Below are 13,197 nucleotides of genomic sequence, written 5' to 3'. Positions count from 1 at the left end.
CTCTGCTCAACTTTCCAACTGATCTATATCCCTCTGTATTCTTTCACAACTTTCTTCCCTATCTATTACTACACCAATTTTTGTGTCAGTAGCAAACTTATGAATCAATCCCACTGCATTCTTATCCAAGTCATTATATCTGACACACACTTTGCGGCTAGTCATTGGTCCTCTATTGACTCACTATCACTGTGGGACAACCCATTGTTTAAAAGTCTCATCCACACGTACACAAGTGAAAAAAAAATCTATCACAGCTTCTACAATATGACAAGAAAATCATCTGGAATAAAAAGTCCAATTATTACATCTATCGGCCATTTAGAATCCCATTAATTGTTTTTACCCTTCCTATCAATACAGCCATTTTTTGGTAACAGATTTGCACTCATTACATTAGAGTGCAAAGGTTTTATTCTGTAAGGGTGATATCTATCTTAATAATTTGAACTGTGATAAATTTTCAGGTTAATTCCTTTTTTTACACTCTGTAAGCTGGACTTATCACCCATTTCTTACATGTGTTTTCAGATGTGTGTGGGAGTGGGAAGAAGATACATTTTTCTGTAAGTACTAATCTAATAACTAGGAATTCAGGCAGTTCAGACTGCTAGCTGCTACATTTTTCTCAAGCCAGTTCCAGAATCTGCTGCCGTAGACGAGGCTCTTTTCTTTAGAAGCTAGAAATGGAACCACAAACTACAGAGTAAACAAATCATCTCTTTTCTGTTGAAATATACCCCAAAATTCATATGGAATACTGCTTGGATCTAGCTGATTTATGGCAAGCACCATAACTGCAAACCACATGACTGAGGCTGAAAACTATAAATCAAGTTAGTTAAGCAACATAAAACAGAAGATTTAGCTGGATTGTAATATTTCACTCAATTTCTACTAGCTGCTCCAGAATTACAACACTTTAAAATGTTTCAGTTCTCTTCTGCCTATGGTGTGCCAAAACACATTGAAAGATAGTCTAACATTCTGATTAAAACCTTCTCTTCTATTTGAAGTTGAGTTGCAAAGAAAGAATTTAAGTGAGATGCCTTTGCATTAATCACATGCTTCAAGATTTTGGAGGTTTATTTTCATGGAAAGGATTCAGTAATGATATCTGTTTCAACATGGTCCTTTGAAACAATGTGAATTTGCATGGACTTTAAAAAACATGGACTGCAGGAAATACACATTACTTTTCCCTGAAGCATTCACGGAGGGTCCTCTTAAAGCTAGTGCCAAATTACTAATTTCTAACACAAATGTGCAAAGTAACAGTATCTTTAAACTGAAACAGAATGGAAGGATCATGCTCAAATAATCTTTGGCTATATTTCAAGTCCCATAAGTGTAATTTTCAGATCATTATTGAAGTAGTTTTGTTCTTATCAGTTTTTAAATGCTTCATGTTGATTGAATGAGTGAAATTAATTATTATTATGCAATACTCACTATCATTACCCTTCATAATCCTCTATGACATGTACTCAGCCCTTTTTGTTCCGAAAATAAACTCAGCTTCTCAAGTCCGTCCTTGTAACAAGTCCCCCCTTCTTCCATCTCAAACCTTTGGTTTATACACATTTTTGAATGGCTGATTTCTTTGAAGATATGAGTATCTATTCCTGTTCCCATATTCCTAAAAAATCAAACTACTTTTCCACTAGCCAGGGAAAACATAAATTTTGATTTGAACCACAGAACCATAGAACCATAGAACAATACAGCACAATACAGGCCCTTCGGCCCACCTGGATGCATTTGGATGCATAGATACAGGAGCTGCGAGAAAAATAAGGAAGGAAATAAGTTTCAAAAACAAACAACAAAAGTAGTATAAGAGCACAAAAAGCTAGGGGACTGTAGTATTTAGAGGCACAAACTGTAACATTTGGCACATGATTTACTTATTTCTGACAGGGGTTTACTTTAACCATTTATTTTCCAATATTGGTATAAATGTCTAAGTTGCAAAATATTCTTGTACTGTTCAGACTTGGAGTGAAGTAATTGTAGATTTAATGCTCTGGAGACTAAACCAGGACAGGAGTCATTTATTTTTGTTAAAGAGTATGAGTGAGATTCTCACAACATATAACAGTCATCATTAATGGAAACATTTTACATAACAGACATTAATTTTTGAATATGTAAATTCAACAAATTTTGGTAGATCATAAAGGAGACACTGAATTTTCACAATCTACCAACATTAAAATTGTAATGCTGTTGCATTTTTCCTTGACATATGAATGCTAAAATGTTGATGTTTATCCACTACACATAACACTATTATTTGTTGTAACATTAAACTTCAGTGTGAGTTTCACTGCCAAATGTGAAACTGTAAGCTGTGACATTTGGAAGCCATTTATCATTTCCTTCCATATTGCTGGGTGATTTAACTTCCCTCCACAAAACATTCAGACGCAATCCGAAAAAATGTCATCCATGATTTTTCCCAGTGACAAATTAGGTATTAAAATAAGAGATGAACTACATGTAAATGTAAATGAGGATCGGGTGGTAAAGTGGTGGAGCATCAGTCATCGTCTTATTGAATGGGACAACAGGCTCGAGAGGCTGTGCGGCCTACTCCACTTCCTATTTCCTATGATCTAAAATTCCAGTCATTTCCCGGCTCTACCTTTAAATGCCAGCAATGAAATTTTATTTCTGAGCTAGAGATGTGTCAGATTCCTGGGCCCAGAATTAATATTATTGCTCAAAGTTGGATTCTGTTAGTTGGATACAAGACAGTACAGTCCAAGCAGTTAGTGTATCCATTTTTTCGGAAGGTATCATTTAGATTTTTCATTCATTTACAGGATGTTTAGTCAGCATTCACTGGCATCCTGACTTGCTTTTGAGAAGCTGAAGAAGGGCTGCCTTTCTGATGGAAGTGCTTTCACAATGGGGGAGGGGGTGGGTGTGGCTCCAGGGTGTTGACCTGCAAGGACAAGGGACTGGCAATATATTTACAATGCTGAATGTTCTACAACATGTGGTGGGACAACACCCATGGCATTTCCTTTGTTATTAAACTCATTTGTTCCCTCAAGGAGTTTCCTCATTTAACATTGATTTGGAGTGAAACCCCCTCCCCTGCTACTCTAATCTGTCTTGAAAGTAGAAGTCACAGGTTTGTTCCATTCCATTAGCAAGTAACTGCAGAGCAGATTGTAGATAGTACACACAGTTGCCACATTAGTGACGGAGTGAATGATTTTTAGAGTGGAGATTTGGGGCTATCATTTGGAATGATAAGTAGAATCTTGTGATTTTGTTACACTCTTGCCTAATTGCATCAAGTGGAAGTCTCACTATTTCTCCTGGATTTTCATTGACAGTACCATTGCCCACTCCCAACTATAACATCCTGAGAATCAGCATTGGAAATGACCCGAGTCAGGCACTTGCTTCGTGTGGCTGCCAGAGCATGTCACAGACTACAAGCAGCACAGTGAGTGACTCAGCTCCTTACTGAGTAAACCTATTCCTCCATCTGCTAGACTCAAGTCAAGCTTGTGGAAGTTCTCTACAGGAGTCACTGAAGAATCCGGTGTTGTTGCATTTAATGATAAAGGAACTGAAGAATGTTATATGTCATACACCTTTCATTGCTCTCTACGATTAACAAAATGTGTCTTGTACTAAATGGATGGCTGCAATTCATGGAAGTTTCCTCCCATCAAAAGCAGAAACCTCAAACCGGACATGTGGAAATTAAAAGGTGTCTGCTCTGAGCCTGTACCTCACCACAATACAGTCTAATCTGGACAATTGTTTGCAGCAGTAGTTGGACTCGGTGCTCACCTCCCCTATTGAAAGGCACAGGCTTGATGCAAATTAGGAATGATTATTTTCAACTGGTGAATAGTATTCCTGCTTAACGTGCACCAATGGGGAAACACCATAACTGATGGCTCCTAAGCACTTACGAGGCACATGCAAGTAGATTGCACACTAAGGGAATGGGATAGATTGGTTTGAGTCTCCTTTGCAGCACATGTGCAATTGAATTTTTAGATTATAGTGTTTAATCTGTACAAGTCATGTGTTTGGGTGCAAGAAGAATATTGTGCTCAGTTTAGAAAGCCTTAATTTTGGAAAAATGTCAAGGCTAAAAGACAATAAGTAGCAGCAATTGACTAGAATAAGTTTAGAGGTTGTCTTTGGGAGGAAAAAATGGTGCTTTTTTTCATTATAACAAGGAAAGTTAGCTGAAATTTGAGAGAACCATTTAAAGTTATTGGAGATTTTGACAAGAGAAATTAGGAGAGCTCTTCGTCAATTGTTTACAATTTGCTGGCTGGAGGGAATAAGTTCAAGATTATCATTAGAAGAATTAAGATTGAATTTCTCTTTTTGCAGAAGTTTGCTAGGACATCGAATGCATTTACAATGATAGTAGAAGTATCTGGATTAGCTTTTAAAATAAGAAAAAAATAAAAGCAGTAAAATATGAATTATCAGAGAACATATTCATGAGGCTATCATCAGCCTTTGTTTCTATTGTAAAATATGATGAATCTGTTTGACAGTAGCTTCTATTTTTCTCTTTCCTGATCCTGCCAAACGCCCATAGCTTTGACCTCCTTAATGTAAAACACTTTGAATTGACTTCCTGCAAATGTGAACTCCAGAAATGTCAGTGTTAATATTTCAAAATTCACTACATCCTAAATACACTGAGAGCTTATTTTAATAACAATGTACTTATTAAAGGATTTAAGTTGCTAAAAGGTAATTGAAACACCTTAATACAAAAGAATAACTTTTGTATAACCAGCCTCCCCACACAATGATTAGATAGGGTGTTTTCTCCATTGTGAGTTTCTATGGTGATTGTCACTAGATTTTATAGTCATTGCTATAAATCTCATGCAATATTACTATTAACCATTGGTCATTTTATTGTGAGAGACTTTACATATCATGTTTACCAAAGGGAATTAAAATATCTTGGTTTAATGCACTCTGCAGTACATTCCGTACTGCTTGTTTGTTATAAAAAAAGTGATCTGGCTGATTGAGAGACATGCAAAAGAAAGTCCACGCTTAACTTACAATAAAATTGTACACGTGAAGAATGAATACACATTTAATGCTTACTGCCTCCTGTGATAAATTGTTATTGTCAAAATTGCATATTTTTTGCAAGTATGGCTTTAAATTATACAATAAAAAAGGTATTTATCGTGTTAATTGACCTTATGTAAGGCAAATTTGTTGGACCTCTTAAAAGCAAGATACATGCATGTGTCAAACAAAGCAATGCTATATGCGCTCTTTCTATGGGGCAATACCTTTTTATTCCCAGCTGCTAATTATTGAAGTTAATCAACCACATAGTACAAAGCAAATGCATTATTTTTTTCCTTCTGTGTGTATGTTTACACATTATTCAGAGAACAAAGAAGAGTACAGCACAGGAACAGGCCCATCGGCCCATGATGCCTGTGCTGACCATTACGCCAAATTAAACCAATCCCATCTGCCCGCATGTGATCTATATCGTTTCATTCACTGCATGTTCATGGACCTGTTGAAATGTCTCTTAAATATTGCTATCATATCTGTTTCCACTCACCCCCACCCCCAGCAGTGTATTCGAGGCACCTCACCACTCTCTGTGTAAAAGCTTGCCTCACGCATCACATTGTAAAGATGTTAGAAAACTAATTTTCTATGCAATTGGTTTTCATGTTGCAGTTCACCTTGTATGAAAACAACTTCTTCTAAGGATAAAATGCAAATATTCCCTTCTGAAGTAAAGTTAAATGACAAATTATGTATAGTAAATGAACAGAATTTTTCATCATTGAACTCTGAGTCAAATTTACCAAGTCACAATCTGTTATACTACCAGCTTGGAAAGTGCCTCTGAAAACTATTTTGATTAAAATATGTTTTTCCACCATTAATCTTACAGACATCTTTTAATATTTTCAGCAATACATCAAAATACACAGAGGAATGCCATTGTGCTGTTAGTACATGGCTCCATATATGTACCAAGCCTGTGACATTTTTGCATTGACACATTCATCACAATGAAAGGCTTCACAGAGCCCAACATGGTATCTATCAAATAAGCATTACATTGCCTGATTTAATTCAGCGTAGAAAAGGTCATAAATTTAGGTCTTTTTTAAAGGGCAGGTCAATCTTATTTTTAAAACTGGTAAATTGAAGTAGTTTATTTACACAACCATCTGCCAAGTGTTCTCAACAATCTGATGCAGCTTGAGCAGCAACTCTGTTGGTTATTGCAGCCAACCAGTTCTACTCCCTCCACTCAACTTGCTCTCCTACCTTTCTTTGTATCACCAGTAAATCCGGCTATAGCACACTTGGTTCCTTTATTGAAGTCACGAGTGTGGATAAGTAAATAAATGAGGCCCCAGCACTCATCCTCTGGCATCCCACCAACCAGAAAATGGCCTATTTATTCGTACTCTCTGTTCATAGTTAGTTAGGCAATCCACTATCATGGGAGGCACGGTAGTGTAGCGGTTAGCGTAAAGCTATTACAGTGTTAGAGACCTGGGTTCAATACCTGCCGCTGTCTGTAAGGAGTTTGTATGTTCTCCCCATGTGTCTGCGTGGGTTTCCTCCGAGTGCTCCGGTTTCCTTCCACATTCCAAAGGCGTACAGGTTAGGAGCTGTGGGCATACTATGTTGGCGCTGAAAGAGTGGCGACACTTGCGGGCTGCACCCAGCACACTCTCAGTAACACAAAAAGATACATTTCGCTGTGTGTTTTGATGTACATGTGACTAATAAATAAATATCTTATATCTTATGTTAATATACTACTCCCAAGAAAATGAGCTTTTGTGCAGTAACCTTCCTTATGGCAGCAAAACAAAGGCTTCTGTAAATCCAACTACATTACATGAATTGTTTCTCTTTTGTCCATCCTGATAATTGCACCCTCAAAGAACACTAATAAATTTGACAACCAAAATTTCCCTTTCATAAAACCATGTGACTCTGCTTGATTGCTCTACGTTTTTCTGAATATCCTGCTACTATTTCATTAATAATAGATTACAGGATTTTTTCCCCCAAAATGGCCTACATGATACTGTTTTCTATCTAACTCCTTTCCTGAGTAGGGGCATTGCATTTATGCTTTTCCCAATCTACTTTTCAGCACCTATAGAATTTTAGAAGATCTCAACCAATGCATCCACTATCTCTGCAGTCACTTCTTTTAAGACCTTCGAAGCAAGCTGTCATATCCAAAGTACTTATCAGTCTTTTGGTGTTATTAGTTTACTTAACACCTTTTTCTCCAGTGATTAATAATTGTTTTAAGTTTCTCCCTCTGCTTGTCCATGATTTTCTACCATTATCAGGATGATTTTAGTGTTTCCCTCTATTCAAAGTCTCTGCTAATTCCAAATTTCCTAAAATCATTTCCCTAGTCTTTTATTCTAAGAGGCCGATTAGGGACAGTCAGCATGGATATTCCAGGGTTTAGATGTTTCAAAGGGGACAGGGACAGAGTTAAAAGAGGTGGGGGAGTGACTTTGTTGATCAGGGACAGTATCACAGCTGTAGAAAGGGAGGGCGTTCTGGAGGGATCGTCTACTGAGTCAGTGTGTGTCGAAGTCAGAAACAGGAAGGGAGCAATCACCCCATTGGGAGTACTCTACAGACCCCCAGTAGCAGCAGAGATATTGAGGAGCAGATCAGGAGGCAGATTTTGGAAAGGTGCAAAAATACCAGGGTTGTTGTCACGGGTGATTTCAACTTCCCTAATATTAATTTGGACCTCCTTAGTGTAAAGGGGATAGATGGGGCAGAGTTTGTTAGGAGTGTCCAGGAAAGATTCCTGACACAGTACGTGGACAGACCGACTAGAAGAGAGCCATACTGGACCTGGTACTAGGCAATGAGCCTGATCAGGTTTCAGAACTCTTGGTGGGAGAGCATTGGAGATAGTGACCATAACTCCTTGACCTTTACCATAGCCTTGGAGAGGGATAGGAGCAAACGATATTGAAAAGTATTTAATTGGGGGAGGGGGAATTATGATGTTATTAGGCAGGAACTTGGGAGCGTAAACTGGGAACAGATGATCTTGCGGAAGTGCACAGCGGAAATGTGGAGGTTGTTTAGAGAGTACTTGCATGGGGTTCTGGATAGGTTTGTTCCATTGAGGCAGAGTAAGGATGGTAGAGTAAAGGAACCATGGTTGACAAGACACTTAGAACATCTTGTCAAGTGGAAGAAAGAGGCTTATCTAAGGTTTAGAAAGCAAGGATCAGACAGGGCCTTGGAGAGTTACAAGGTAGCCAGGAAGGATTGATTTAGAATTGATTTAGGAAGGGGGCATGGGAAGGCCTTGGTGAGTAGGATTAAGGAAAACACCAAGGCATTCTACACGTATGTGAAGAATAGGAGGATGACTAGAGTGAGGGTAGAACTGATCAGGGATAAAAGAGGAAACATGCGCCTGGAGTCGGAAGAGGTAGGGGGTGTCCTTAATGAATACATTGCTTCAGTATTCACCAGAGAGAGAGAGCTTAACGTTTGTGAGGATGGTGTATAACAGGCTAATACTCTAGGGCATGTTGACGTGAGGAAAGAGGATATTCTGGAACTTTTGGAAAACGTTAGGATAGGTAAGTCATCGGGGCTGGACAGGATATATCCAAGGTAATTACAGGAAGCGAGGGAAGAATTTGCTGTGCCTTTGGCCATGATCTTTGCCTCCTCACTAGCCACAAGAGCAGTACCAGATGATTGGAGGACGGCAAATGTTGTTCCTTTCTTCAAGAAAGGGAGTGGGGACAACCCTGGGAATTACAGGTCAGTGAGTCTTACTTCAGTGGTGGGTAAATTACTGGAGAAGATTCTTAGAGACAGGATTTATGGGTATTTGGAGAAGCAGAGGCTGATTAGGGACAGTCAGCATGGCTTTGTGAGGGGCAGGTCGTGCCTCAGGAGCCTGATTTAATTCTTTGAGGATGTGACAAAGCACATTGATGAAAGTAGAGCAGTGGATGTGGTGTACATGGATTTTAGTAAGGCATTTGATAAGGCTCCTCATGGAAGTCTCATTCAGAAAGTCAGGAGGCATGGGATCCAGGGAAACTTGGCTGTGTGGATTCAGAATTGGTTCACCCATAGAAGACAGAGTGTAGTTGTAGACAGACTGTATTCTGACTGGAGGTCGGTAACCAGCGGTGTTCCGCAGGGATCTGTTCTGGGACCCCTGCTCTTTGTGATTTTTATAAACGACTTGGATGAAGACTTGGAAGGGTGGGTTAGTAAGTTTTCAGATGACACGAAGGTTGGTAGTGTTGTGGATGGTGTAGAAGATTGCTGTAGGTTACAACATGATATTGATTGGGTGCAGAGCTGGGCTGAGAAGTGGCAGATGGAGTTCAGCCCGGAAAAGTGTGAAGTGATACACTTTGGAAGATCAAATTTGAAAGCAGAATACGAGGTTAATGGCACACTCTTAGCAGTGTGGAGGAACAGAGGGATCTTGGGGGTCCATGTCCATAGATCCCTCAAGGTTGCCACGCAGGTTGATAGGGTTGTTAAGAAGGCGTATGGTGTGTTGGCCTTCATTAGTCAGGGTATTGAGTTCAAGAGCTGCCAGGTAATGTTGCAACTCTATAAAACTCTGGTTAGACCACACTTGGAGTATTGTGTTCAGTTCTGGTCACTTCATTAGAGAAAGGATGTGGAAGCTTTAGGAAGGGTGCAGAGGAGATTTACCAGGAATTTGCCTGGATTGGAGAGCATACCTTATGAGGATAAGTTGACCGAGCTAGGGTTTTTCTCTTCATAGCAAAAGAGATGTGATCTGATAGAGGTGTACAAGATGCTAAGAGGCATAGATTGAGTGGACAGTCAGAGACTTTTCCCCAGGGAAAAAATGACTCACATGAGGGGGCGTAAGGAAGGTATAGGGGGGATGTCAGAGGTAAGTTTTTTTACAAAGAGAGCGGTGGATGCGTGGAACGCACTGTCGGCAGAGATTGTGGGGGCAGATACATTAGGGACATTTAAGAAACTCTTAGATAGCCACATGAAAGAAAAATGGAGGGCAATGTATGAGGGAAGGATTAGATAGATCTTAGAGCAGGATAAAATGTCATCACAACAGCATGGGCCAAAGGGCCTGTACCGTGCTGTGATGTTCTATGTTCTATGTGTTCTATGTCCCATTGCTCATCAGTCCCTTGTAATCACATGACCCTGCAACACTAACTGGATAAATGGTAAGTGAAACTAGTATTGACGCTGAAGTGGTATTTTTTAGAGGAGCATAGAAATTAAGGATGAAGCAGAGGGAGTCTGAGCTTCAGCTTTAATGACTAGAGCAGTCAGAAGAATGTATAGTTTGATCTGTTCAGACCCAAATAAGAACAGCTCTTTGCTGATCAAACTATGCATTGCTTTGGATGCTTTTGGCATGAAAACCCACTTCGTCATCCATGGAAACCTGTGCTCCTCTGAAAAAAATTACACTTCATCTTAATTGCTTACTACATTTCAGGGCCAGTGCGAGTTTCACTCACTGTTCATTTGCTCAGTGCCCAAGGGTCCCGTGATCACATGGACTGACTTGCAAAAGAGCATCTCATTTCAGTGGATAATTTTAACATTTTACTTCCTTTACCTCTGCTTTATGAAGAAGAATAAGAGATTAGTTAATGTTTCTCAATGATTTCTGAAAATCCGTCATCTCTTTAAGCTTTCGTGACATGGAGCTCAATTGTTGTGGGTGCTGATTTCAGCTAATGGCAATACTGCAGATAGCTTAGTATTTTCTACAGCTCTTTTCACAAATCAGTGTACCACCCGATTAGTTTAAGAATGTATTCAATGCAGAGATTAGGCATTTAACTGGATTAGCTGTTGTCTATCATGTTCTTTATTGGCATCTGTGAAGGAAGATGCTTCCAGAGTTGATTATTTAATACAACTGATTAGAATTTGAACAGATCCTTGATGACAACTGAATTCTATGAGCCAATGCTTCTTGCTTACTGAGTGGTGATAATAAACACAGGTACTGTGAGCTAACAATGTAGCCTTGAGATAACTTTTATTGGAACCTTTGCAGCAGAGGCACTTGCAATGTGCTGCACTTCTCACTTACCTCGGTTGCTTCTGTCTTTCAGGAACTTTGCTTTGTATTGGGGTAACATAATGCCAAGTCAATGACTGTAAGCTCCACACTGATCATGGGCGGTCTTAATAATCTTCAAAACCATTTGTTCTTTTACAATAATGCACCATTTATTTTAGCTTTGTATTTGAGAGTTCTCGGAAATGGTGAGCACTGTACAGTAACATCTCACGGTGGCACAAAATAGAGCATAAGAATGAGGAGTAGATTGGGTCATCCTGACCTTTGAGTCTCTCTGCCATTCTTTAAGACCATGATTAATCTTGTTTCACTGGTTCCACTTTCTTGCTTTATTCGCATATCCCTTGATCCCCTTAATATCCAGAAATCTATCCATCTCTTTGTGAATTAATTCAACAACTAAGTCTCCACCGCCCTCTGAGGTAGAGAATTCCAAAGAGTCACCACCTCTGAGTGAAGGAATTTTCTCCTCTTCTCTGTCAGAAGTGATCTACCCCTTATTCTGAGACTTTGATTCCTGGCTCTAGACATCTCAGCCAGGGAAACATCCTTCCTGCATCCACCTTGTCAATCCCAGTAAGAATTTTGTTGGCTCCAGTGTGATCATCTCTCAGTATTCTAAACTCCAGAGAATACAGGCCTGGTCAAATCAATCTCTCACATGGCAAACCTAAGTTCGACCTAAATTAATCAAACATAATTTCTGTTTCAGAATTCCATGCTGGCTGCTCATTGTCCTTTTATTCCTTAAAATGTGTTCTGTTATTGCATCCTTCGTTATTTTCCCTCCTCCTGACGAGGGCAAAAGATAGAAAATAATGCTGGAACTGTGGATGCAAAACACAACAGCTGACAGAAATGTGAAATGATATGGGAAATAAGTGAATGATGAAGTGATTTTTCTTGAAGACATTCCAATTAAGTCCAGCATAAGCTCAAGAAGCAGCACATCTTCCAGCTAAGCACTTAACATCTTCTGAACTCAAACTGAATTTAACAATTTCAGATAACCAGCCTTTCCTGGCCGGTTCTGCTGTAGGATTGTCCACCTGTAACAGGGTGCTGCAGGGACCCAGGTTTGAACCTGACCTCAAGTGCTGGACATTGTGGAGCTTGCGTGTTCTGTCACCACATGAGCTTCCTCCTGCATTCCAAAGAAGTGTTTGTTGGTCAATGGGTTACTGTAAACTACTTCTAGTGTAGGTACATGTCAGGAGAATTTGGGTGGGGTTGAAGGGCGTGTAACACAAAATAGATTACAGGGAGAGAGGTGAGGCAATCGGACTGAATAGGTGTGGTCTGAGAGCTGGTATGGACTCAGTGAGCAGAAGGCCTCTTTCTGCATCCACAGCCTCTCCCTGATCTGCTGAGTATTTCCAGAATTATCTCAGGATTGTTCCCAATGCATGTTCTCATGAGTCCTTTTCCCTTTTGCTCTTTATGTTGTTGGCACTGATGTGGAACTATCAAGACTGATTCTTCCCCCTTCGCTTTCAGGATACTCTGCAGCTCAACAGAGACACTGGTACCAGGGAGGAAACAAACCTTCCTGTAATGACATCTACACCCACAGAAATGCCTGCCTGATGCCCCATACCACTGAAGTCCCCATCACCATTGCTGTCTCACTCTTCTTCCTCTCCTCCTGTGCGACTGAGTCACTCATGTTGTCACACCCCCAGCTCCAGCTGCACTCTCCTGATGAACTTTTGCCTTCACCAGGAAAATGTATTTGGACTCGGGACTCCTGCCTTACCTGCCTGCCCCTCCTAGTCCGCCTGGTGGTCACCTGTTCCCTCTCTGCCTGCACCCTCTTGAGCTGCAGTATAAACACTTCCCTACATCTGCTACCCATGAAGTTCTCGGCCTCACCACTCTGACTCCAGCTGCCTCTCCCATTCGATAACCCAGACCTTAAGCTGCTGCAGTTGGAGATACGTCCTGCACATGTGATTTTCTAGATTGCCTGAAGTATCCACAAGTTCTACCATGGCACGTCCTCTATCCGTTGAAAATACACAAAGGCAATTTCCTATGCGACCTACCATTTCTACACAGGTGTACCATGTCAC

This window comes from Pristis pectinata, chromosome 13 (genome assembly GCF_009764475.1).
Source record: "Pristis pectinata isolate sPriPec2 chromosome 13, sPriPec2.1.pri, whole genome shotgun sequence".
NCBI classification, from domain to species: domain Eukaryota; kingdom Metazoa; phylum Chordata; class Chondrichthyes; order Rhinopristiformes; family Pristidae; genus Pristis; species Pristis pectinata.
Note: the sequence above shows the minus strand (reverse complement) of the source record.